General features: G+C 39.8%; 1 long non-coding RNA gene across 1 annotated transcript in view; it reads left to right on the top strand.

The window, feature by feature from the left end:
- The window catches only part of LOC136406840 (uncharacterized), a 72243-nt gene extending 51564 nt beyond the window's left edge, over positions 1-20679 (top strand). The window contains exon 2 of the long non-coding RNA XR_010751721.1: positions 19700-20679. This is a non-coding gene — a long non-coding RNA (uncharacterized lncRNA). The remainder of the gene's footprint in view (positions 1-19699) is intronic.
- The last annotated feature ends 5035 nt before the right edge of the window (positions 20680-25714 follow it).

Here is a 25714-nt window from a genome sequence, read left to right as displayed (position 1 = left end):
AGTCTGATACATACACATGTTCACCAATTCTCTGTGGGTGCCCGTCTTTCCAAATGTCACAGCAAATCCTCGCACTGGTGTGGAGGGCATGCTTACTTCCCTCTTTCTATCCCCACTAAATGCTCATGAAATACCTTTTGATTGGACAATTTCAATTCACTTGTAAAAGCTGGTCCTGACGGTAAGGAATTTAAGGGAAGAAGAGAGTAGGAGACCATTTCTTCTTTCACACCAGATGATGTATTTCTTAATATATAAAGTAAACTGAGGGTATTTTTTTATATAAATAAGTTGATTTCAATATCTTATTGTACAGAAATATTTATGTAAAGTCGTCTATGCATAGAGAGATATTTTGAAAATAATCTCTGATTGCCGGTATATCACTAAGTTTTGTTTATTTGAATTTTTTGCATTGTTTTCTTACAATAAACATGTAATGATTTACAGAAACAATAAATGAAACAATAAATAATTTAATCAATCAACATTGGATAAAACCTAAATATCTATATATGTATATTACTTCAACTATTAATGTGTGCTAGAAGCAAAATATACTATGATGTTACATTTTACAACATATAAACCCACTTAATCAGGATCTTATTTGAATTTAAGGTATTTGTTTTGAAAATTATAGGTTATAAAAGAGTTCATACTCAAATCTTTTCTAGTCTAGTGACACATATACTTTTACCTTAATCTATACCCTTATATCAGAACTATCAAAAACAAAACGAAACATGTTTTTCAAACTTCACAGCCAAGACGCCCCTTGCTGCAAAGCCTGCCGTCGGTCTAGGACCTTCTTTTGCCGATACCCAAAGCCACATGGTGAGTTTTCTCAGCAGCTATTTGCTGAGTACCGTGTACCAGAAATTGCAATTAAGTACAAGGCTCAGTGCCCACACATATATATTAAGCTTCCTAGGGAGGTGGGAATATAACAGGCTAGTATACAATGACTTGGTTATTTCTGTGGATGGGAGAAACAGATTTCATTTGGGGCAGGTGGTTGGGCCAGGTGGGGCAGCCACACTGGCAGGGTCCTAGAGCTGAGACAGCATGCCCTGGGCCCTTTTCCAGGCCCAGGTCTTATCTCAGCGAGGAGCAGCAAGAGTGGAGGCTGGAGTGAAGGCCGCAGCCCCTAAACCATGAGCCACCAACCAACTGCTAAAGGGTGTTTGGATTTCTCATGAGGACAGTTGTGGAAAAAGGAGAAACAGCACAGGACAGATGGAAGAAGGCTGTGCGGGTCCCGGAGCGGGAAGATGGGGTCCTAAGCAAGGTAAAGGCCAGGGGATGTGAAGACAAGGCAACAGGTCAGAGACCCGGCATCCTTGCTGGGTGCAGAGTGGGAGTTCCAGCCCCACGTGCAGCTGGAGTCTCAAGAGGGAGGGCTGGAGCAGCCAGTGACACACCCTGTAAATGCAGCTACTTATAGCAACCCACACTGATGAGCTCAGGAGTCTGAGCACACCGACTGTGGAAAGATGGATAGAGGACCAGAGGGAAGTCACGTAAACTACATTTAGTTTGATTTTCTTAATGTGGAGAGTCAAATCCACATAGAATTTCTTTTATAAATGCTTATTACTTAAAAATAGCTAGTAGGTATCAATATGTAACACTTTATACTTTATTATCATATTCTTTTTATATTACTCTATTTATCTACACAATAATTTTCTGCCTCAGGTGGCTACTATGATGTGAGCAAGGTGTGTTCTGAACCTGATGGACACTGTGTGGGACTGATAACCAATCACTGTCTTTGGAGGAAGTCCTAACCTTTCCTTGTATACCCTCCCTATATGTTCAACAGCTTCTCTGTTTTCACAGTCAGTAGTCCATATTGCTATCTTATCACCTTTAGCTTTAACATTAACAACAGCTCCACATACATCATCATCACTGTAGTCATCAAAAGATTCTCCAGTAAGGCACAGCAGTGTCTCTAGCCAAAAGCGATCGAGGTCACTTCATCTCTGCTGTTTGTTTTTATTTGTTGTTGGGTTTCTGTGTGGGTTTTTTTTGTATTTTTCTGAAGTTGGAAACGGGGAGGCAGTCAGACAGACTCCCGCATGCGCCCAACTGAGATCAACCATGCATGTCCACCAGGGGGCAATGCTCTGCCCATCTGGGGCGTTGCTCTGTTGCAACCAGAGACATTCTAATGCCTGAGGCAGAAGCCATAGAGACATCCTCAGTGCCCGGCCCAACATTGCTCCAATGGAGCCTTGACTGAAGGAGGGGAAGAGACAAACAGACAGGAAGGAGAGGGGGAGGGGTGGAGAAGCAGATGGGCGCTTCTCCTCTGTGTCCAGGCCAGGAATCGAACCCGGGACTCCTGCATTCCAGGCCAATGCTCTACCACTCAACCAACCGGCCAGGTCCTGTAATTGGAATTCTAAAATCAAACTTTGCCTCTAAGTTCCAAGTTCCATCTGCAGTAACTTAGTTATCTTGTTGTTAGTAGTCATTCCATGTATATCAAAATCACATTGTGCACTTTAAATATAAACAATTATATGTATTTATCAATTATTCTTCAATAAATTTGAACAAAATAGAAAGAGCTTCGCCCCGAAATGACATGGTGGAAGGTTCGATCCATGGTCAGGGCACACAGGGAAAGCAGGCGATGAGTACACGACCGAGTGGAAAAATAAATGAATGCCTCCCTTCTCCCTCCCCTCTCTCTTCACTACCTCTCTCTGTATCTCTGAAAATAAATAGAAATGAAGTCTTGGCCAGATAGCTCAGTTGGAGCCTTGTCCTGGAGCGTGGAGGTTGCCTGGTCAATTCCCCAATCAGGGCACATACAAAAGCAGCTCCATGTTCCTGTCTCTGTCTTCTTGCCTCTCTCTCTCTCAAAAATAAATAAATAAAAATAAAAACAGTAGGAAGAATCAGTGAACATGAAAGCTGGTTCTTTGAAAAAATGAACATTGACAACCCTTTAACAAGATTAAGAAAAAAGGAGAGATCCAAATAATATCAGAAATGAAAGTGGGGCCCAGCCTTTTTTGGTGCAGTGGATAACGCATTGACTAGGAATGCTAAGGTCACTGGTTCGAAACCCGGGGCTTGTCCAGTAAAGGCACATAGACAAGCAATCAATGAACAACTAAAGTGAAGCAAATATGAGTTAATACTTCTTGCTCCACCTTCCTCTTCTCTATATAAAATCAATACATAAAATCTTAAGAAAAGAGATGACGTCAGAGTACTGGCACGGTAGGAAGCATTACCGATAAATTTCCCCCAATACTCAACATGATCTTCAACCAGAAACAGAAAAATCTATCCTTGGAGCTGCCAGATGTTTCGCAATACACCGGAAGGTATGGTCAAGCGAAAAATTTGCTAAATTTATAATCAAACCCTGAAGAATATAGGGAGTAAGAAATACTCCACCGCCTTGGCAGGTTGGCTCAGTGGTAGAGTGTCAGCCTGGCGTGCAAAGGTCCCGGGTTCGATTCCCAGCCAGGGCACACAGGAAAACGACCATCTGCTTCTCCAACCCTCCCCCTCTCCTTCCTCTCTGTCTCTCTCTTCTCCTCTCACAGCCAAGGCTCCATTGGAGTAAAGAAGCAAACAGAACTCTGAGTTTTCATAACCCCAACAAACCTACTCCAAGGTACATCATAATGAAATTGGCACAAACCAACGGAAAGGAAAAAATTCTCAAGTCAGCCAGGGAAAAGAAGAATACAACATATTTAAAGAAGGCCCATTAGAGTATCATCAGATTTCTCAACAGAAACTCTACAAGCTAGAAGAGAATGGACCCCAATATTTAAAGTCCTGAAAGAGAGGAACTTTCAGCCACAAATACTATACCCATCAAAGCTATTCTTCAAATACAAAAAAAACAAAGCCACAAGTAAAAGCTGCACGAAGAACACAATACAACCAAATTTAAACTGTTTCATCAAAAAAAAAAAAAAAAAAAAAGAGGGGGGATAGGATGGAGATTAACAGTAACAAAGGACGATGGAGTGCAAAAGTACTCACAAGATAGTGCACTACAATGAATAGCTTAGGAACCCTTTTCATTACTTAAAGGTAACCACCATTGAAAAAACCACCACTAAAGCACATGATTTAAAAAAGATAGCAACAGAGGAAAGATGTATGGAATACAACCAAATAAAAAGAAAAGATAGAAAAACGAAACAGAAGGTTCAAAAAAGACACAAAACTAACAGAAAACAACCTATAAAATGGCAATAGGCAACTCACAAGTGTCAATAATTACACTAAATGTAAACGGATTAAACTCACCAATAAAAAGGCATAGAGTAGCAGAATGGATTAAAAAAAAAATTCAACTGTATGCTGCCTACAAGAAACTCATCTAAGCAACAAGGATAAAAACAAATTCAAAGTGAAAGGCTGGAAAACAATACTCCAAGCAAATAACATCCAAAAAAAGGTGTAGCAATACTCATATCTCATAATGCTGACAACAAGACAGCAAAAGTACTCAGAGACAAAAATGGCCATTCCACAATGGCTAAGGGGACACTGAATCAAGAAGACATAACAATTCTTAATATATATGCACCAAACCAAGGAGCACCAAAATATATAAGACAACTACTTATTGACCTTAAAACAAAAACTGACAAAAATACAATTATACTTGGAGACCTCAATACACCACTGACGCCTGTAGATCGGTCATCCAAACAGAGAATCAACAAAGATATATTGGCCTTAAACAAAACACTAGAGCACCTGGATAAAATAGATATCTACAGGACAATTCATCCCAAAGTGACAGAGTATACATTTTTCTCCAGTGTACATGGATCATTCTCAAGATTTGACCATATGTTGGGCCACAAAAACAACATCAGCAAATACAGAAAAATCAAAGTTGTACCAAGCATATTTTCTGATCATAAAGCATTGAAACTGGAATTCAACTGCAAAAAAGAGGAAAAAAATGCCACAAAAACGTGGATACTAAACAACATACTATTAAAAAATGAATGGGTCAAAGAAGAAATAAGCACAGAGATCAAAAGATATATACAGACAAATGAAAATGACAATACGACATATCACAATCTACGGGATGCAGCAAAAGCAGTGATAAGAAGGAAGTTCATACCACTTCAGGCATATATGAATAACCAAGAGAGAGCCCAAGTGAACCAAAAAACTTCACACATTAAGGAAATTGAAAAAGAAGAACAAAGACAACCCAAAACCAGCTGAAGAAAAAATATAATAAAAATCAGAGCAGAAATAAATGAAATAGAGAACAGAAAAACTATAGAAAAAATTAATAGAACAAGAAGCTGGTTCTTTGAAAAGATCAACAAAATTGAAAAACCCTGGCAAGACTTACCAAAGAAAAAAGAGAAAGAACTCATATAAACAAAATCCAAAATGAAAGAGGAGAAATTCCCATGGACATCGTAGATATACAAAGAATTGTGATAGAATACTATGAAAAACTTTATGCCACTAAATTCAACAACCTAGAAGAAATGGATAAATTCCTAGAACAATACAACCTTCCTAGACTGAGTCAAGAAAAAGCAGAAAGCCTAAACAGACCTATCAGTAGAGAAGAAATAGAAAAAACCATTAAAAACATCCCCAAAAATAAAATTCCAGGCCCTGACGGCTATACCAGCGAATTTTATCAAACATTCAAGGAAGACTTGGTTCCTATTCTACTCAAAGTCTTCCAAAAAATTGAAGAAGAAGCAATACTTCCAAACACATTTTATGAGGCCAACATAACCCTTATACCAAAACCAGGCAAGAATGGCACAAAAAAAGAAAACTACAGACCAATATCTCTAATGAATACAGATGCTAAAATACTAAACAAAATACTAGCAAATCGAATACAATAACATATTAAAAAAATAATACATCATGATCAAGTGGGATTCATCCCAGAATCTCAAGGATGGTTCAACATACGTAAAACTGTTAACGTAATACACCATATCAAGAAAACAAAGAACTAAATCCACATGATCTTATCAATAGATGCAGAAAAGGCTTTCGATAAAATACAACACAATTTTATGTTTAAGACTCTCAACAAAATGGGTATAGAAGGAAAATATCTCAACATGATAAAGGCCATATATGATAAACCATCAGCTAACATCATATTAAATGGCACTAAACTGAAGGCTTTCCCCCTTAAATCAGGAACAAGACAAGGTTGTCCACTCTCTCCACTCTTATTTAATGTGGTACTACAGGTTCTAGCCAGAGCAATCAGACAAGACAAAGAAATAAAAGGCACCCATATCAGAATAGAAGAAGTAAAGGTAGCACTTTTTGCAGATGATATGATCCTATACATCGAAAACCCCAAAGAATCCACAAAAAGACTACTATTGTAGAAACAATAAGGCAATACAGTAAGGTCGCAGGATACAAAATTAACATACAGAAGTCAATAGCCTTTCTAGATGCCAACAATGAAACATTTGAGAACGAACTCAAAAAAATAATCCCCTTCACGATTGCAACGAAAAAAATAAAATACCTAGGAATAAACATAACAAAGAATGTAAAGGACTTATATAATGAAAACTACAAACCATTGTTAAGGGAAACTGAAAAAGATATAATAAGATGGAAGAATATCCTTGTTCTTGGTTAGAAAGAATAAATATAATCAAGATGGCCATATTACCCAAAGCAATATACAAATTTAATGCAATTCCCATCAAAATTCCAATAACATTTTTTAAAGAAATAGAGCAAAAAATCATCAGACTTCTATGGAACTATAAAAAGCTCTGAATAGCCAAAGCAATCCTAAAGAAAAAGAATGAAGCTGGGGGCATTACAATACCTGACTTCAAACTATATTATAGGGCAAAGAAAATCAAAAAGGCATGGTATTGGCAGAAAAATAGACAGTCAGACCAACGGAACAGAATAGAAAGCCCAGAAATAAATCACATACATATAGTCAAAAAATTTTTGATAAAGGGGCCCAGAACACACAATGGAGAAAAGAAAGCCTCTTCAACAAATGATGCTGGGAAAACTGGAAAGCCACATTCAAAAGAATGAAACTGGACTACAGTTTGTCCCCTTGTACTAAAATTAACTCAAAATAGATAAAAAATCTAAACATAAGACCTGAAACAATAAAGTACATAGAAGAAGACATAGGTACTAAACTCATGGACCTGGGTTCTAAAGAGCATTTTATGAATTTGACTCCAAAGGCAAGAGAAGTGAAGGCAAAAATTAATGAATGAGACTACATCAGACTACGAAGTTTTTGCTCAGCAAGAGAAACTGATAATAAAATAAACAGACAGCCAACTAAATGGGAGATAATATTCTCAAACAACTGCTCAGATAAGGGCCTAATATCCAAAATATATGAAGAATTCATAAAACTCAACAACAAACAAACAAACAATCCAATAAAAAAATGGGAAGAGCACATGAACAGACACTTCTCCCAGAAAGAAATACAAATGTCCAACAGATATATGAAAAGATGCTCATCTTCTTTAGTTATTAGAGAAATGCAAATCAAAACTGGAATGAGATACCACCTCACACCTGTTAGATTAGCTATTATTAACAAGACAGGTAATAGCAAATGTTGGAGAGGCTGTGGAGAAAAAGGAACCCTCATCCACTGTTGGTGGGAATGTAAAGTAGTACAACCATTATGGAAGAAAGTATGGTGGTTCCTCAAAAAACTGAAAATAGAACTACCTTATGACCCAGCAATTCCTCTACCAGGTATATACCCCCTAAACTCAGAAACATTGATACGTAAAGACACATGCAGCCCCATGTTCATTGCAGCATTGTTCACAGTGGCCAGGACATGGAAACAACCAAAAAGCCCGTCAATAGACTGGATAAAGAAGACGTGGCACATATAAACTATGGAATACTACTCAGCCATAAGAAATGATGACATCAAATCACTTACAGCAAAATGGTGGGATCTTGATAACATTATACGAAGTGAAAGAAGTAAATCAGAAAAAAACAGGAACCGCATTATTCCATATGTAGGTGGGATATAATAGTGAGACTAAGAGACATTGATAAGAGTGTGGTGGTTAAGGGGGGTGGGGGAAGGGGGACACGAAAAGGGGGAGGGGGAGGGACACAAAGAAACTAGATAGAAGGTGACAGAGGAAAATCTGATTTTGGGTGATGGGTATGCAACATAATTGAATGACAAGATAACCTGAACATGTTTTCTTTGAATGTATGTACTCTGATTTATGGATGTAACCCCATTAAAAAAAATAAAATTATAAAAAAAATAATAATAAAATAAAATTTAAAAAAAACTTAAAAGAGAAAAGAAATGAAAGTGAGAACATTATTATTGACCTTAAAGAAACAAAAAGGAATATAAGGGAATATCATGAACAGTTGCATGCTATTCAACAACTTAGGTAACCTAGATAAAATGGACAAATTCTACATAGAGAAAGATGATCTAAAGAAATTGACTTAAGAAAGAATAGGAAATCTGAATAGATCTATAGCAAAAGATAAAATAATAGGAAAAAAGTCTGATATGGACGTCAGGCTCTGACGCATAGGGATGGACCCGGTGGCACTCTGGGCCCCTCAAGCACATGGGGGGATGACAGTAAGGAGTCAGCTTTGCCCTGCAGGAAATAAGCTGCAGTCCTCAGCCCTTTCTCCCATGTCCTTCTTCTGCTGCTGCTTTTTTTTTTTTAGGAATTAAATTTAATGGAGTGACATTGATGCATAAGAACGCCTGTGTTTTTTGTAAAGAAAAACTTCTAAAGTTTTTATGAATATACTTGTGGGACTGAATTTTGGGGAGAAACTAAGAAGCTCCTTTCAATTTGGGGGCTGGCCAGGAATGAGCAGACACCTGGGTCTGAGATATTCAAATTAGATACAGGAGAAAAACTATGGGGTAGTTCTTGGCACTCCCTATATATAGAAGTACATTGAAGAAAAATTTTAAAATGAGGCTTGGGATCCATTCCATCAAGAGAAAGACTTACCTTCATGCCCCCAAGTGTAGGAAGCGGGGATCCTGGTACCAGTTAAGGAAGTCCCTGTTACTAGGTCGAGCCAGAGAGAGTCCCACCATCCACTGAAGAAGCCAGTTTCAGATGAGTGTTTGCATGCTAGTATCCTAGCTGCATAGAACTCAGAATGCAGTGACCTCTAGGTATATTGTTCCATAGGACAGAAGCCTTTGGAGCACTGAGCACGGGAGACTCATGGGTCACCGGGAAACCAACCACAACAAGTATAATTTAGCGGAGCCAACGGTTGCAGGAAGAAGGAAAATAAAAATGAGCCAGGAAAAATTTAGGAGACACAGTCACAGGTGATTGGATTTGAATGGCAGAGAGAGGGAACCAAGGCTGACATCAGAGAGGATCCCTGGGCATGGTAGGTGCCACCCGCTGAGACAGAGTGTAAGTAACAGTGCCTCAGAACTGGAGCTCAAACCAGGGACCCAGCTCAGCAGGGTGAGCCTCACTGTACATGAGTTCTCTCTCCAGAATTTACCAAGGGCTCTCAAAGGTTTGGTTTTATTTTTTAAACTGCAAACCCCTGCAACTGAAGCTTTAGGATTTTCCCCATAATAAACACACCCCACTGACTTAGATTCAGTACATGCACTTGACCCAAAGACAGTTGGATCAGGAAGGAATTATGCTCACCTGGCAACCTTAAAGTGAGCTCCTGGCTTAAATAGTCACACACTTGCTTGTAGAAAGTTGCTATGATCTGGGGAGGATAAAATGAAACAGAACATTAATGACAGAACAACGTAGCTCTGTGGTGCTGTTGCTCTGTCCCCTAGGACAGTGGTCCCCACGGACCGGTTTAATGTCAGACAATATTTTCATGGACCGGCCTTTAGGGTGGGATGGATAAATGGATCACGTGATGGAGACAAGTGTCAAGAGTGAGTCTTAAGAGTGGATTAAAAAACTTTGGTACATATATACTATGGAATACTACTCAGCCATAAGAAATGATGACATCGGATCATTTGCAATAACATGGATGGACCTTGATAACATTATAAGGAGTGAAATAAGTAAATCAGAAAAAAAACTAAGAACTATATGAATCCATACATAGAAGGGACATAAAAATGAGACTCAGAGACATGAACAAGAATGTGATGGCAAAAAGGGTGAGGGGTGAGAGGAGGAGGGATGGGGTGAAGAAGGAGAGAGGGTTTGGGGAGGGGCGGGGCACAAAGAAAATAAGATAGAAGGTGATAGAAGACAATTTAACTTTGGGGGAGGGGTATATAGCACAATCCAATGTCAAAATAATCTAGAGATGTTTTCTCTCAACATATGTACCCTGATTTATCAATGTCACTGCATTAAATTTAGTAAATAAATTTTAAAACAAAGAGTGAGTCTTAGACAGATGTAACAAAGGGAATCTGGTCATTTTTTAAGAATAAAACATCATTCAGACTTAGGTATAAATAAAAGTGAAATAATGTAAGTTATTTATTCTCTCTCTGCGGACTGATACCAAATGGCCCAAGAACTGGTACCAGTCCGCGGCCCGGGGGTTGGGGACCAGTGCCCTAGGGAATTGAGAGATGTGGGAATGTGAGGTTGAATGTGCTACCATCTGACCAGGTCCTCCAAACAAAATGGCACAAACGTGGAAAGTTCTGTGCACAGTATACACACTTCAATTAATGTGAAGTCACGGTGCGTTCTTGTTTCTGAATGCCAAGTATAAGAAATGTAACACAGAGAAACACAGGAAATGCTTGAGTAAGAAATTGTAACTTTTGTTAGGTTATGTATACCTTATTTTGAAATACTGGTGTATCAGAAATATGTAAAATTCCTACTGTACAATTCGTGAACTATTTTCGTGCATTAGAAAATGGCTATCAAGAAATTCCTTGTAAGTATTAACATATCTTATTATTTCAGTTCAAATAATACTGGTCCTGCTAGTTGTCTTGCATTTTGGTGCACTTTGACCAGGTTGTATCCAAAGAGAAGATATTGTAGAGATTCGAATAAAGGTAGAGATGGTCAAAGCCACATGCAACCCTAAGGGGCGGACAGGACAAAGCTGCCTGAACCTGGCCGTGGTTCCAGTTCTCCTTCTCCGAGGTGAGCCTCCTGAACCACTGGGCACAGGACGAACACAGTCTGATACATACACGTGTTCACCAATTCTCTGTGGGTGCCCGTCTTTCCAAATGTCACAGCAAATCCTCACACTCGCAGGAGGGCATGCTTTACTTCCCTCTTTCTATCCCCACTAGATGCTCATGAAATACCTTTTGATTGGACAATTTCAATTTACTTGTAAAAGCTGGTCCTGACGGTAAGGAATTTAAGGGAAGAAGAGAGTAGGAGACCATTTCTTCTTTCACACCAGGTGACGTATTTCTTAATATATAGAGTAAACTGAGGGTATTTTTTTCTATATAAATAAGTCGATTTCAACTTCTGATTATACAAAAATGTTTATGTAAAGTCGTCTATACATAAAGAGATGTTTTGAAAATTATCTCTGAATGGCGGTATATCACTAAGTACTGTTTATTTGAATTTTCTGCATTGTTTTCTTACAATAAACCTGTAATGATTTACAGAAACAATAAAGAAAACAGTAAGTCATTTAAACAATCAACATTGGATAAAGCCTAATTATATATATATATGTATATTACTTCAACTATTAATGTGTGCCAGAAGCAAAATATACTGTTGTTACATTTTACAACATATAAACCCACTTAATCAGGATCTTATTTGAAATTGAAGATATTTGTTTTGAAAATTTTAGGTAATAAAAGAGATGATACTCAAATCTTTTTTAGTCTAGTGACATACATACTTTTACCTTAATCTATGCCCTTACATCAGAACTATCAAAAACAAAAAGAAACATGTTTTTCAAACTTCACAGCAAAGACACACTTTGCTGCAAAGCCTGCAGTGGGTCTAGGACCTTCTTTTTCCCATACCCAAAGCCACACGGTGAGTTTTCTCAGCAGCTATTTGCTGAGTACCGTGTACCAGAAACTGGACTTAGACACAAGACTCAGTGCCCACACATATATATTGAGCTTCCCAGGGAGGTGGGAATATAACAGGCTAGTATACAATGACCTGGTTATATCTGCAGGAGGGAGAAGCAGAGTTCAGTTGGGGCAGGTGGTGTTGCCAGGAGGGGCAACCACCCTGGCAGGGTCCTGGAGCTGAGAGAGCATGCCCTGGGCCCTTTTCCAGGCCCAGGTCCAATCTCAGCAGGGAGCAGCAAGAGTGGATGCTGGAGTGATGGCCACAGCCACTAAACCAGGAGCCATCGGCCAACTGCGGAAGGGTGTTTGGATTTCTCATGAGGACAGTTGTGGAAAAGGGAGAAACAGCACAGGACAGATGGAAGAAGGCTGTGGGGGACCCAGAGCGGGAAGATCGGGTCCTGAGCAAGTGCCAGGCCAAGGGGTGTGAAGACAAGGAGGCGGGACCGAGGGCCGGCATCCTTGTTGGGTGCAGAGTGGGATTCCAAGCCCCACGTGCAGATGGAGGCTCAAGAGGGAGGGCTGGAGCGGCCAGTGACACACTGTAAATGCAGCCACTTATAGCAACCCACACTGAAGAGCTCAGGAGTCTTAGCACACCGACCGTGGGAAGATGGACAGGGGAGCAGAGGGAATTCAGGTAAACTACATTTAGTTTCATTTTCTTAATGTAGAATGTCAAATCCACATAGATTTTCTTTTATAAATGCTTATTACTTAAAAATAGCTAGTATCAGTATTTAACTCTTATACTTTATTATCATATTTTTTTCATATTACTCGATTTATCTACACAATAATTTTCAGCCTCAGGTGGCTACTATGAAGTGTTCAAGGTGTGTTCTCAGGACTGTGTGGGACTGATACCAATCACTGTCTTTGGAGGAAGTCCTGACCTTTCCTTGTATACCCTCCCTATATGTTCAACAGCTTCTCTGTTTTCACAGTCAGTAGTCCATATTGCTATCTTATCACCTTTAGCTTTAACATTAACAACAGCTCCACATACATCATCATCACTGTAGTCATCAAAAGATTCTCCAGTAAGGCACAGCAGTGTCTCTAGCCAAAAGCTATCGAGATCACTGCATCTCTGCTGTTTGTTTTTATTTGTTGGGTTTTTTTTTTTTTTGTATTTTATTGAAGTTGGAAACGGGGAGGTAGTCAGACAGACTCCCCCATGCCCCCGACCAGGATCCACCCAGCACGCCAAGCAGGGGGTGATGCTCTGCCTATCTAGGGTGTTGCTCTGTTGCAAACAGAGCCATTTTCACACCTGAGGCAGAGGCCATAGAGCCATCCTCAGCACCCGGGCCATCTCTTGCTCCAGTGGAGTTTTGGCTGCATGAAGAGCAGAGACAGACAGACAACAAGGACAGGGGGAGGGGTGGAGAAGCAGGTGGGCACTTCTGCTGTGTGCCGTGGCTGGGAATCGTCCCGGGCTCCTGCACACCAGGCAACACTCTACCACTGAGCCAACCGGCCAGGGCCTGTAGTTGGAATTCTAAAATCAAACTTTTCATCTAAGTTCCAAGTTCCCTCTCCAGTAATTAGGCAGTTCATTTTAAATCAGTAACTCAGTTATCTTGTCTTGGTAATCATTCCATGTATATCAACTTCACATTGTGACTTTAAATTTAAAAAATTATATGTATTTATCAATTATTCTTCAATAAAGTTGAAAAGAATAGAAAGAGCATCGCCCCGATATGACAAGGTGGCAGGTTTGATCCATGGTCAGGGCACACACGGGAAGCAGGCGATGAGTACACGACCGAGTGGAACAATAAATGAATGCCTCCCATCTCCCTCCCCTCTCTCTTCACTACCTCTCTCTGTATCTCTGAAAATAAAAAGAAATGAAGTCTTGGCCAGATAGGTCGGTTGGAGCCTTGTCCTGGAGCGTGGAGGTTGCCTGGTCAATTCCCCAATCAGGGCACATACAAGAGCAGCTCCATGTTCCTGTCTCTGTCTCCTTGCCTCTCTCTCTCAAAAATAAATAAATAAAAATAAAAACAGTAGGAAGAATCAGTGAACCTGAAAGCTGGTTCTTTGAAAAAATGAGCATTGACAAACCTTTAGCAAGATTAAGAAAAAAAGACAGTTACAAATAATATCAGAAATGAAAGTGGGACCAAGCCTATGGTGGTTCAGTGGATAACGCATTGACTTGGAATGCTAAGGTCACTGGTTTGAAACCTGGGGCTTGCCCAGTGAAGGCAAGTAGAAAAGCAATCAATGAACAACTAAAGTGAAGCAACTGTGAGTTAATACCTCTTGCTTTACCTTCCTCCTCTCTATATAAAATCAATACATAAAATCTTCAAAAAGAAACAGAAAAGAAATGAAAGTGAGAACATTATTATTGACCTTACAGAAAAAAAAAGGTATGTAAGGGAATATCTTGAACAGTTACATGCTATTCAGCAACTTAGATAACCTAGATAAAATGGACAAATTCTACATAGAGAAAGATGATCTAAGAAATTGATTTAAGAAAGAATACAAAATCTGAATAGATCCATAGCAAGAGATAAAATAATAGGAAAAAGTCTGATATGGACGTCAGGCTCTCTGACGCATAGGGATGGACCGGTGGCACTCTGGGCCCCTCACAGCACATGGGGGGGATGATAGTAAGGAGTCAGCTTTGCCCTGCAGGAAATAAGCTGCAGTCCTCAGCCCTTTCTCCCATGTCCTTCTTCTGCTGCTGCTTTTTTTTTTTTTTTTTTTAGGAATTAAATATAATGGAGTGACATTGATGCATAAGAACTCCTATCTTTTATGTAAAGAAAAACTTCTAATGTTTTTATAAATATATTTGTGGTACTGGATTTTGGGGAGAAACTAAGAGGCTCTTTTCAACTTTGGGGCTGGCCAGGGATGAGCAGACACCTGGGTCTGAGATATTCAAATTAGACACAGGAGAAAAACACCGGGGTGAGTTCTTGGCACTCTCTATAGAAGTACATTAAAGAAACATTTTAAATAGAGGCTTGGAATCCATTCCAGCAAGAAAAAGACTTACCTTCATGCCCCCTAGTATAGGAAGCGGGGATCCTGGTACCAGTTAAGGAAGTCCCTGTTACTAGGTTGAGGCAGAGAGAGTCTCACCATCCACTGAAGAAGCCAGTTTCAGATGAGTGTTTGCATGCTAGTATCCTAGCTGCATAGAACTCAGAATGCAGTGACCTCTAGGTATATTGTTCCATAGGACAGAAGCCTTTGGAACACTGAGCACGGGAGACTCATGGGTCACTGGGAAACCAACCACACCAAGTACAATTTAGCGGAGCCAGTGGTTGCAGGAAGAAGGAAAAGGAAAATGAGCCAGGAAGAATTTAGGAGACGCAGTCACAGGTGATTGGATTTGAATGGCAGAGAGAGGGAACCAAGGGTGACATCAGAGAGGATCCCTGGGCACGGTAGGTGCCACCCGCTGAGAAAGAGAGTAAGAAACAGTGCCTCAGCACTGGAGCTCACACCAGGGACACAGCTCAGCAGGGTGAGCCTCACTGTACATGAGTTCTCTCTCCAGAATTTACCAAGGGCTCTCAAGGTTTGATTTCACTTTTTAAACTGCAAACCCCTGCAACTGATGCTTTAGGATTTTCCCCATAATAAACGCACCGCACTGACTTAGATTCAGTACATGCACTTGACCCAAAGACGGTGGGATCAGGCAGGAATTATGCTCACCTTGTGACCTATAAGCGACCTCCTGGCTTAAAAAGTCATACATTTGCTTGTACAAAGTTGCTATGATCTGGGGAGGATAAAATGAAACAGAACACTAATGACAAAACAACATGACTCTGTGGTGCTGTTGCTCTGTCCCCTAGGGCAGTGGTCCCCAGGGACCGGTTTAGTGTTATAAAATATTTTCATGGACTGGCCTTTAGCATGTGATGGTTAAATGGATCACGTGACCGAGACAAGTGTCAAGAGTGAGTCTTAGACGGATGTAACAGAGGGAATCTGGTCATTTTTTAAAACTAAAACATCATTCAGACTTAAGTATAAATAAAACAAAAATTATGTAAGTCATTTATTCTCTCTCTGCGGACCGGTACCAAATAGCCCACGGACTGTTACCGGTCCGCGGCCTGGGGCTTGGGGACCACTGCCCTAGGGAATAGAGAGATGTGGGAACGTGAGGTTGAATGTACTACCATCTGACCAGGTCCTCCAAACAAAATGGCAGAAACGGGGAAAGCCCTGTGCATAGTGTGCACACTTCAACTCATGTGAAGTCATGGTGCGTTCTTGTTTCTGAATGGCAAGTATAAGAAATGTAACACAGAGAAACACAGGAAATGCTTGAGTAAGAAATTGTAACTTTTGTTAGGTTATGTATACCTTATTTTGAAATACTGGTTTATCAGAAATATGTAAAATTCCCACTCTATAAATCGTGAACTATTTTCGTGCATTAGAAAATGGCTATCAAGAAATTCCTTGTAAGTATTAAGAGATATTATTATTTCAGTTTAAATAATACTGGTCCTGCTAGTTGTCTTGCATTTTGGTGCACTTTGACCAGTTCCTATTGAAAGAGAAGATATTGTAGGGATTCGAATAAAGGGAGAGATGGTCAAAGCCACATACAACCCTAAGGGGCGGACAGGACAAAGCTGCCTGAACCTGGCCGTGGTTCCAGTTCTCTTTCTCCGAGGGGAGCTTCCTGACCCACTGGGCACAGGACGAACACAGTCTGATACATACACGTGTTCACCAATTCTCTGTGGGTGCCCGTCTTTCCAAAGGTCACAGCAAATCCTCGCATTCGCATGGAGGGCGTGCTTTACTTCCCTCTTTCTATCCCCAGTAAATGCTCATGAAATACCTTTTGATTGGACAATTTCAATTTATTGGTAAAAGCTGGTCCTGACGGTAAGGAATTTAAGGAAAGAGATTAGGAGACCATTTCTTCTTTCCCACCAGGTGACGTATTTCTTGATATATAGAGTAAACTGAGGGTATTTTTTTCTATATAAATAAGTCGATTTCAATTTCTTTTTAAGGAAATATATTTATGTAAAATCATCTATGCATAGAGAAATGTTTTGAAAATTATCTCTGAATGGCAGTATATCACTAAGTTTTATTTGAATTTTGTGCATTGTTTTCTTATCAAAAACAAGATCAAGCTACACTGGGTTATTGTGGACTTAACTGGTTTACTATATCAACCCACCCATCACCCGATAGCATTGCGGTACTTTAAGGAATTTATTTTCCTTAAACAGCCATCTCCCTAGCTCTGCCTTTTTTCTTTTTTTTTTTCACTCACCCAGTTAATGTAGCTTAAAAAAAAAAAGCAAGGCACTGAAAATGCCTAGATGGGCTCACTAGCCCCATAAACACACAGGTTTGGTCCTGGCCTTCCTATTAATTATTAGTAGACTTACACATGCAAGTATCAGCTGCCCAGTGAGGATGCCCTCTAGGTCAATACTATGAAATAAAGGAGCAAGGTATCAGGCATGCCCAACGCAGCTCATGACACTTTGCTCAGCCACACCCCCACGGGAAACAGCAGTGATAAAACTTAAGCCTATGAACGAAAGTTCGACTAAGCCATGCTAATATAGGGTTGGTAAATTTTGTGCAGCCACTCGGTCATACGATTAACCCAAATTAATAGCTATCGGCGTAAGGCGTGTTTAAGGTAACAACTCAAAATAAAGTTAAACTCTGACTAAGCCATAAAAAGCCCTAGTCCCTGTAAAATAAACTCCCTGTAAAATAAACTACGAAAGTGACTTTAATAGCCTGACCACACGGCAGCTAAGATCCAAACTGGGATAAGATAGCCCACTATGCTTAGCCCCAAACCTAAGAAGTTAAACTAACAAAACTGCTCGCCAGAGTACTACTAGCCACAGCTTAAAACTCAAAGGACTTGGCGGTGCTTTATATCCATCTAGAGGAGCCTGTTCTGTAATCGATACACCCCGATAAGCCTTACCAACCTTTGCCAAATCAGTCTATATACCGCCATCTTCAGCAAACCCTAAAAAGGATTTTAAGTAAGCACAAATATTACACATAAAAACGTTAGGTCAAGGTGTAACTTATGGGTTAGGAAGAAATGGGCTACATTTCCTATAAAAGGTCATAATCAATATAAACGGATGCTATAATGAAATATATAGTTGAAGGTGGATTTAGCAGTAAATTAAGAATAGAGCGCTTAATTGAATATAGGCCATGAAGCAGGCACACACTGCCCGTCACCCTCCTCAAACAATACCAGTCTAAAATAATCATATTTAAAAGACTCCATTTGCAAGAGGAAATAAGTTGTAACAAGGTAAATGTACAGGAAAGTGCACTTGGATAACTCAAAGCATAGCTTAAGCATAAAGCACCCGGCTTGCACCCGGCTTACACCCGGGAGATACTACAACTACTGAGTTCCTTTGAACTAATTCTAGTTCGAACCTGCAAGACTCAACTAACACCTACAACTAAAACAAAACATTTACATAAATAAAAGTATAGGAGATAGAAATTATATTCAACGCTATAGAAAAAGTACCGCAAGGGAACCACAATTTAAAAGTAAAAAAAAGCAAAGCTTACCCCTTTTACCTTTTGCATAATGATTTAACTAGAAAAATTTTAGCAAAAAGAACTGAAGCTAAATACCCCGAAACCAGATGAGCTATCTAAGGACAGCCCAAAGGGGCAAACTCGTCTATGTGGCAAAATAGTGAAAAGATCCTTAGATAGAGGCGACAAACCAACCGAGCCTGGTGATAGCTGGTTGTCCAGTTAATGAATTTTAGTTCAAGTATAAATCTACCGAAAACACCCATAAGTTTAATGTACACTTATATTATAGCCCAAGGGGGTACAGCCCATTGGACTCAGGGTACAACCTTTATTAGAGAGTAATTATTTAGTATACCATAGTTGGCCTAAAAGCAGCAACCCATTAAGAAAGCGTTCAAGCTCAACAACCTGCCTATCTTAATTACAAACATACTTAACAACTCCTAATACTAAACTGGACTGTTCTATTATTAAATAGAAGCAATACTGTTAATATGAGTAACAAGAATAATTTCTCCCAGCACAAGTGTATATCAGAACGAATACTTCACTGATAGTTAACAAATTACTAAGCCTATACAAAAAATAAACCCCTTATACCATGATCTGTTAGCCCAACACAGGTGTGCAGTCAAGGGAAAGATTAAAAGGAGCAAAAGGAACTCGGCAAACACGAACCCCGCCTGTTTACCAAAAACATCACCTCTAGCCTTACCAGTATTAGAGGCACTGCCTGCCCAGTGACATAAATTTAACGGCCGCGGTATCCTGACTGTGCAAAGGTAGCATAATCACTTGTTCCCTAAATAGAGACTCGTATGAATGGCCACACGAGGGTTCAACTGTCTCTTGCCCCCAATCAGTGAAATTGACCTCCCCGTGAAGAGGCGGGGATAATGTAATAAGATGAGAAGACCCTATGGAGCTTTAATTAACTAGTCTAAAGAGAATTAACACTAATCAACATGATCTAACGTAACTCTACTTAGATTAGCAATTTGGGTTGGGGTGACCTAGGAATAAAACACAACTTCCGAGTGATTAATATTAAAAAAAAAAAAACTTAAACCTTTATAACCAGAGGTTCAATTCCTCTTCCTAACAAAATGTTCTTGATTAACCTACTATTAATAATTGTACCTATTTTATTAGCCGTAGCATTCCTAACCCTATTAGAACGTAAAGTGTTAGGATATATACAACTACGAAAAGACCCAAACGTCGTTGGACCCTACGGCCTACTCCAATCAATCGCAGATGCAGTAAAATTATTTATTAAAGAACCCCTCCGACCCCTAACATCATCCATCTCAATATTCATTATTGCCCCCATCCTGGCCCTAACACTAGCCCTAACCATGTGAATTCTCCTCCCCATGCCCTACCCCCTTATCAACATAAACTTAGGCATCCTATTTATACTAGCTATATCTAGCCTAGCTGTATATGCCATCCTATGATCAGACTGAGCCTCAAACTCAAAATATTCTCTAATCGGAGCCCTATGAGCTGTGGCACAGACCATTTCCTATGAAGTAACCCTGGCTATTATTCTTCTGTCCGTACTACTAATAAGCGGCTCCTTCACACTATCTACCCTTATTACAACCCAAGAACACCAATGATTAATTATCCCCGCATGACCCCTAGCTATAATATGATTCATCTCAACCCTAGCCGAAACCAATCGGGCACCCTTTGATCTAACAGAAGGGGAATCAGAACTAGTATCTGGCTTCAACATTGAGTACGCAGCAGGCCCCTTTGCATTATTTTTCCTGGAAGAATATGCCAACATCATCATAATAAATATCCTTACAACTACTCTCTTCCTAGGAGCATACCATAGCCCTCTAATGCCAGAACTTTACACAATCAACTTTACCTTTAAGACCCTACTCTTCACCATCACATTCTTATGAGTACGCGCATCATACCCTCGATTCCGATACGACCAACTAATACACCTATTATGAAAAAACTTCCTACCCCTCACACTAGCCCTATGTATAGGACATGTCGCTATACCAATCCTTACAGCAGATATCCCACCCCAAACATAAGAAATATGTCTGATAAAAGAGTTACTTTGATAGAGTAAATAATAGGGGTACAAGCCCCCTTGTTTCTAGAACTATAGGACTTGAACCTACCCCTAACTTCAAAAATCTCCATGCTACCACACTACACCAAATTCTAAGTAAGGTCAGCTTAATAAGCTATTGGGCCCATACCCCAAAAATGTTGGTTTATATCCTTCCCGTACTAATAAATCCCCTCATCCTCACTATAATTATACTAACAGTTATCTTAGGCACAACAATCGTAATAATAAGCTCCCACTGATTAATAATCTGAATAGGATTTGAAATAAATATATTAGCCATTATCCCCTTGCTAATAAAACAATATAACCCCCGATCGATAGAAGCTGCCACTTAATATTTTCTAACACAGCCACTGCTTCCATACTCCTTATGTTAGCTGTCATTATTAACCTGTTATACTCAGGCCAATGAACATTCACAAAACTTATAAACCCAACAGCATCAGTCATTATAACCCTGGCCCTAGCCATAAAAATAGACCTCACCCCTCTCCACTTCTGAGTTCCAGAGTTTACACAAGGCAGCTCACTCTCATCTGGCCTAATTTTACAAACATGACAAAAATTAGTCCCACTATCAGTCCTCTATGTAATTAGTCCTGTTATTAATTTAGATCTAATCCTGCTTATATCTATACTATCTATTGCAAATGGAGGTTGGGGAGGATTAAACCAAACCCAGCTTCGTAAGATTCTAGCATACTCCTCAATCGCCCACATGGGATGAATAGCCTCTATTCTAGCATTTAACCCAACTATAACACTACTAAACCTCCTCCTATATATCCTAATAACAACCACAACATTTATACTCTTTATAATAACTTCAGCAACAACAACCCTATCCCTCTCCGACATGTGAAATAAAATACCCCTAATCACTACTAGCACCCTAACCATTATACTCTCACTAGGAGGCCTCCCTCCCCTAGCTGGCTTCTTACCTAAATGAATAATCATTCAAGAACTAACTAAAAACAACATCACTTTAGCTACATTAATAGCCGTCACTGCACTACTCAACCTTTTCTTTTACATAAGACTAACGTACGCTACTTCCCTAACTATATATATTTTCTACCACGAATAACATAAAAATCAAGTGACAATTTAATAATAAAAAACAAATGAAATGCCTTCCAGTACTTATTATTTTGTCAACAATTACCCTCCTGCTCGCCCCAGCGAGCTCAACTAGAAGTTTAGGTTAACTAGACCAAGAGCCTTCAAATCTCTAAGTAAATAGAATATATATGTCACTTCTGTACTCCTCCTAAGGACTGCAAGACTCTATTTTACATCAGCTGAATGCAAATCAACTACTTTAATTAAGCTAAGCCCTTACAAGATTGATGGGCTTCCAACCCACGAAACTGTAGTTAACAGCTAAACACCCTAAACAACTGGCTTCGATCTACTTCTCCCGCCGTGTAGGGGAAAAAAGGTGGGAGAAGCCCCAGCAGGATTGAAACTGCATCTTTAAATTTGCAATTCAATGTGTAATACACCACAGGGCTTGGTAAAAAGAGGACTCGCACCTCTGTCTTTAGATTTACAGTCTAATGCTTACTCAGCCATCTTACCTATGTTCGTAACTCGTTGACTTTACTCAACAAACCACAAAGATATCGGTACACTCTATCTTCTATTTGGTGCTTGAGCCGGAATAGTAGGCACAGCCCTGAGCCTTTTAATCCGCGCAGAACTCGGCCAACCAGGAGCCTTATTAGGCGATGACCAAATGTACAATGAAGTTGTCACTGCTCATGCATTTGTAATAATTTTCTTTATAGTAATACCTATTATAATTGGCGGCTTCGGAAACTGACTCGTGCCCCTGATAATTGGCGCCCCAGACATGGCCTTCCCTCGTATGAATAACATAAGCTTCTGACTATTACCACCCTCTTTTCTACTCCTATTAGCATCCTCCATAGTTGAAGCTGGTGTGGGAACTGGATGAACAGTCTACCCCCCACTGGCAGGTAATCTGGCCCACGCCGGTGCCTCAGTCGACCTAGCTATCCTCTCATTTGGCAGGTGTCTCCTCTATTCTTGGAGCAATTAACTTTATTACCACCATTATTAATATGAAACCCCCTGCCCTATCCCAATACCAAACAACTCTCTTTGTCTGATCTGTCCTGATTACCGCGGTCTTACTCCTTCTATCACTCCCTGTACTAGCTGCTGGAATCACTATACTTCTAACAAACTGAAACTTAAACACAACCTTTTTCGATCCGGCCGGAGGGGGCGATCCCATTTTATATCAACACTTATTTTGATTCTTCGGCCACCCCAAGGTATACATTCTCATCCTACCCGGATTCGGAATTATCTCCCATATTGTTACATATTACTCAGGAAAAAAAGAACCATTTGGTTACATAGGAATAGTCTGAGCCATGATATCTATTGGGTTCCTAGGATTTATTGTATGAGCCCATCATATATTTACTGGTGGAATAGACGTTGATACACGCGCCTACTTCACATCTGCTACTATGATTATTGCTATTCCTACTGGTGTTAAAGTATTTACCTGATTAGCAACTCTTCATGAAGGTAATATCAAATGATCCCCGGCCATACTATCGGCCCTTGGATTTATTTTCCTTTTTACTGTGGGGGGTTTAACTGGTATTGTACTAGTTAATTTATCCCTAGACATTGTACTTCATGACACTTATTATGTAGTAGCCCATTTTTACTACGTTTTATCCATAGGAGCAGTATTTGCATTATGGGTGGATTTGTCCACTGATTCCCCCTTTTCTCCGGCTATACCCTACACCCCGCCTGAACTAAAGCTCACTTTTTAGTAATATTTGTAGGTGTTAATATAACCTTCTTCCCCCAACGCTTCTTAGGCTTGTCCGGAATGCCACGACGATACTCTGATTACCCTGATGCATACACTACCTGAAACACTGTATCATCTATAGGCTCCTTCATCTCATTAACAGCTGTAATGCTAATGGTTTTCATCGTATGGGAAGCATTCACCTCCAAACGAGAAGTCTCACTAGTAGAACTAACAACCACAAGCTTTGAGTGACTCCACGGCTGCCCTCCCCCTTATCATACATTCGAAGAGCCTACTTATATTAATATTAAATAAATAAGAAGGGAAGGATTCGAACCCCCTTAAATTGGTTTCAAGCCAACACCATAACCACTATGTCTTTCTCCACGGTAGAGGTATTAATAAAATTTATGTAACTTTGTCAGGGTTAAATTATAGGTGAAACCCCTATATACCTCTATGGCATACCCATTCCAAACAGGCTTCCAAGATGCAACTTCTCCTATTATAGAAGAGCTGCTACACTTTCACGACCACACTTTTATGATCGTATTCCTTATCAGCTCCCTAGTCCTCTATATTATCTCAATTATGTTAACCACTAAATTAGCCCACACGAGCACCATAGATGCCCAAGAGGTGGAAACCATCTGAACGATCCTACCAGCTATTATCCTTATTAAAATTGCACTCCCATCCCTCCGAATTCTTTACATAATAGACGAAATTAATAACCCCTCTATTACCGTTAAAACCATGGGCCATCAATGGTACTGAAGTTATGAATATACAGATTACGAAGATTTGAATTTTGACTCCTATATAATCCCTACATCCGATCTTGCCCCTGGCCAAATCTGCCAGCTGGAAGTAGACCACCGAGTGGTTCTACCCATAGAACTCACCGTTCGTATATTAATCTCATCAGAAGATGTCCTACACTCTTGAGCCATCCCATCTTTGGGCTTAAAAACAGACGCTATTCCAGGACGCTTAAATCAAACAACCCTACTATCCACACGACCTGGCTTATATTATGGACAATGTTCCGAAATCTGCGGATCCAACCATAGCTTCATACCAATTGTACTTGAAATAGTCCCATTAAAACATTTTGAAAAATGATCATCATCCGTACTATAGTATCATCAAGAAGCTACTGCAGCATCAACCTTTTAAGTTGAAGATTGAGAGCCTCACCCTCTCCTTGATGACATGCCCCAGCTAGACACTTCCAAATGATTTATCACAACTTTATCAATAATTATCACACTGTTTATTATTATACAATTAAAGGTCTCCAAACACTCATACCATTCAGCCCGTGAGCCTTCCTTAGCCAAATCACTAAAGCATACAACCCCCTGAGAAACAAAATGAACAAAAATCTATTCGCCTCTTTCATTACCCCTACAATAATAGGACTGCCTGTTGTTGTTTTAATCATTATATTCCCCACCGTCCTATTTCCTTCCTCCAGTCGACTAATTGCAAATCGATTAATTGTAATACAGCTATGACTCCTTCACTTAACATCAAAACAAATGATAATAATCCACAGTCAAAAAGGACAAATCTGAACCCTTATGCTAATATCACTAATTCTATTCATCGGGCCCATTCTTTCACACCCACTACCCAATTATCAATAAACCTCAGAATGGCTATCCCATTATGAGCAGGTACAGTAATTCTTGGTTTCCGGCACAAAACTAAACCCTCCCTTGCGCATTTCCTCCCACAAGGTATCCCCATCCCCCTTATCCCCATACTAGTTATTATCGAAACAATCAGCCTATTTATTCAACCCATAGCCTTAGCCGTTCTGCTACCAGTGAATATTACCACAGGACACATTTTAATTCACCTCATTGGAGGTGCAACTCTATCACTCATAAGCATTAGCCCTGCAACTGCATTAATCACATTCATCACTCTTATTTTATTAAATATCCAGGAGTTTGATGTAGCCCTTATCCAGGCCTACGTCTTCACACTCCTAGTTAGCCTGTACTTACATGATAATGCCTAATGACCCACCAAACCCATGCATATCACATAGTAAACCCCAGCCCCTGACCTCTTACAGGAGCCCTGTCTGCATTACTACAAACCTCAGGACTAATTATATGATTCCAATTTAACTCAATGTCCCTTCTACTATTGGGCCTAACAACTGATC

The sequence above is a fragment of the Saccopteryx leptura genome, chromosome 5 (assembly GCF_036850995.1).
Source record: "Saccopteryx leptura isolate mSacLep1 chromosome 5, mSacLep1_pri_phased_curated, whole genome shotgun sequence".
Lineage (NCBI taxonomy): Eukaryota > Metazoa > Chordata > Mammalia > Chiroptera > Emballonuridae > Saccopteryx > Saccopteryx leptura.
Note: the sequence above shows the minus strand (reverse complement) of the source record. Positions and strands in the feature narration are given on the sequence as shown.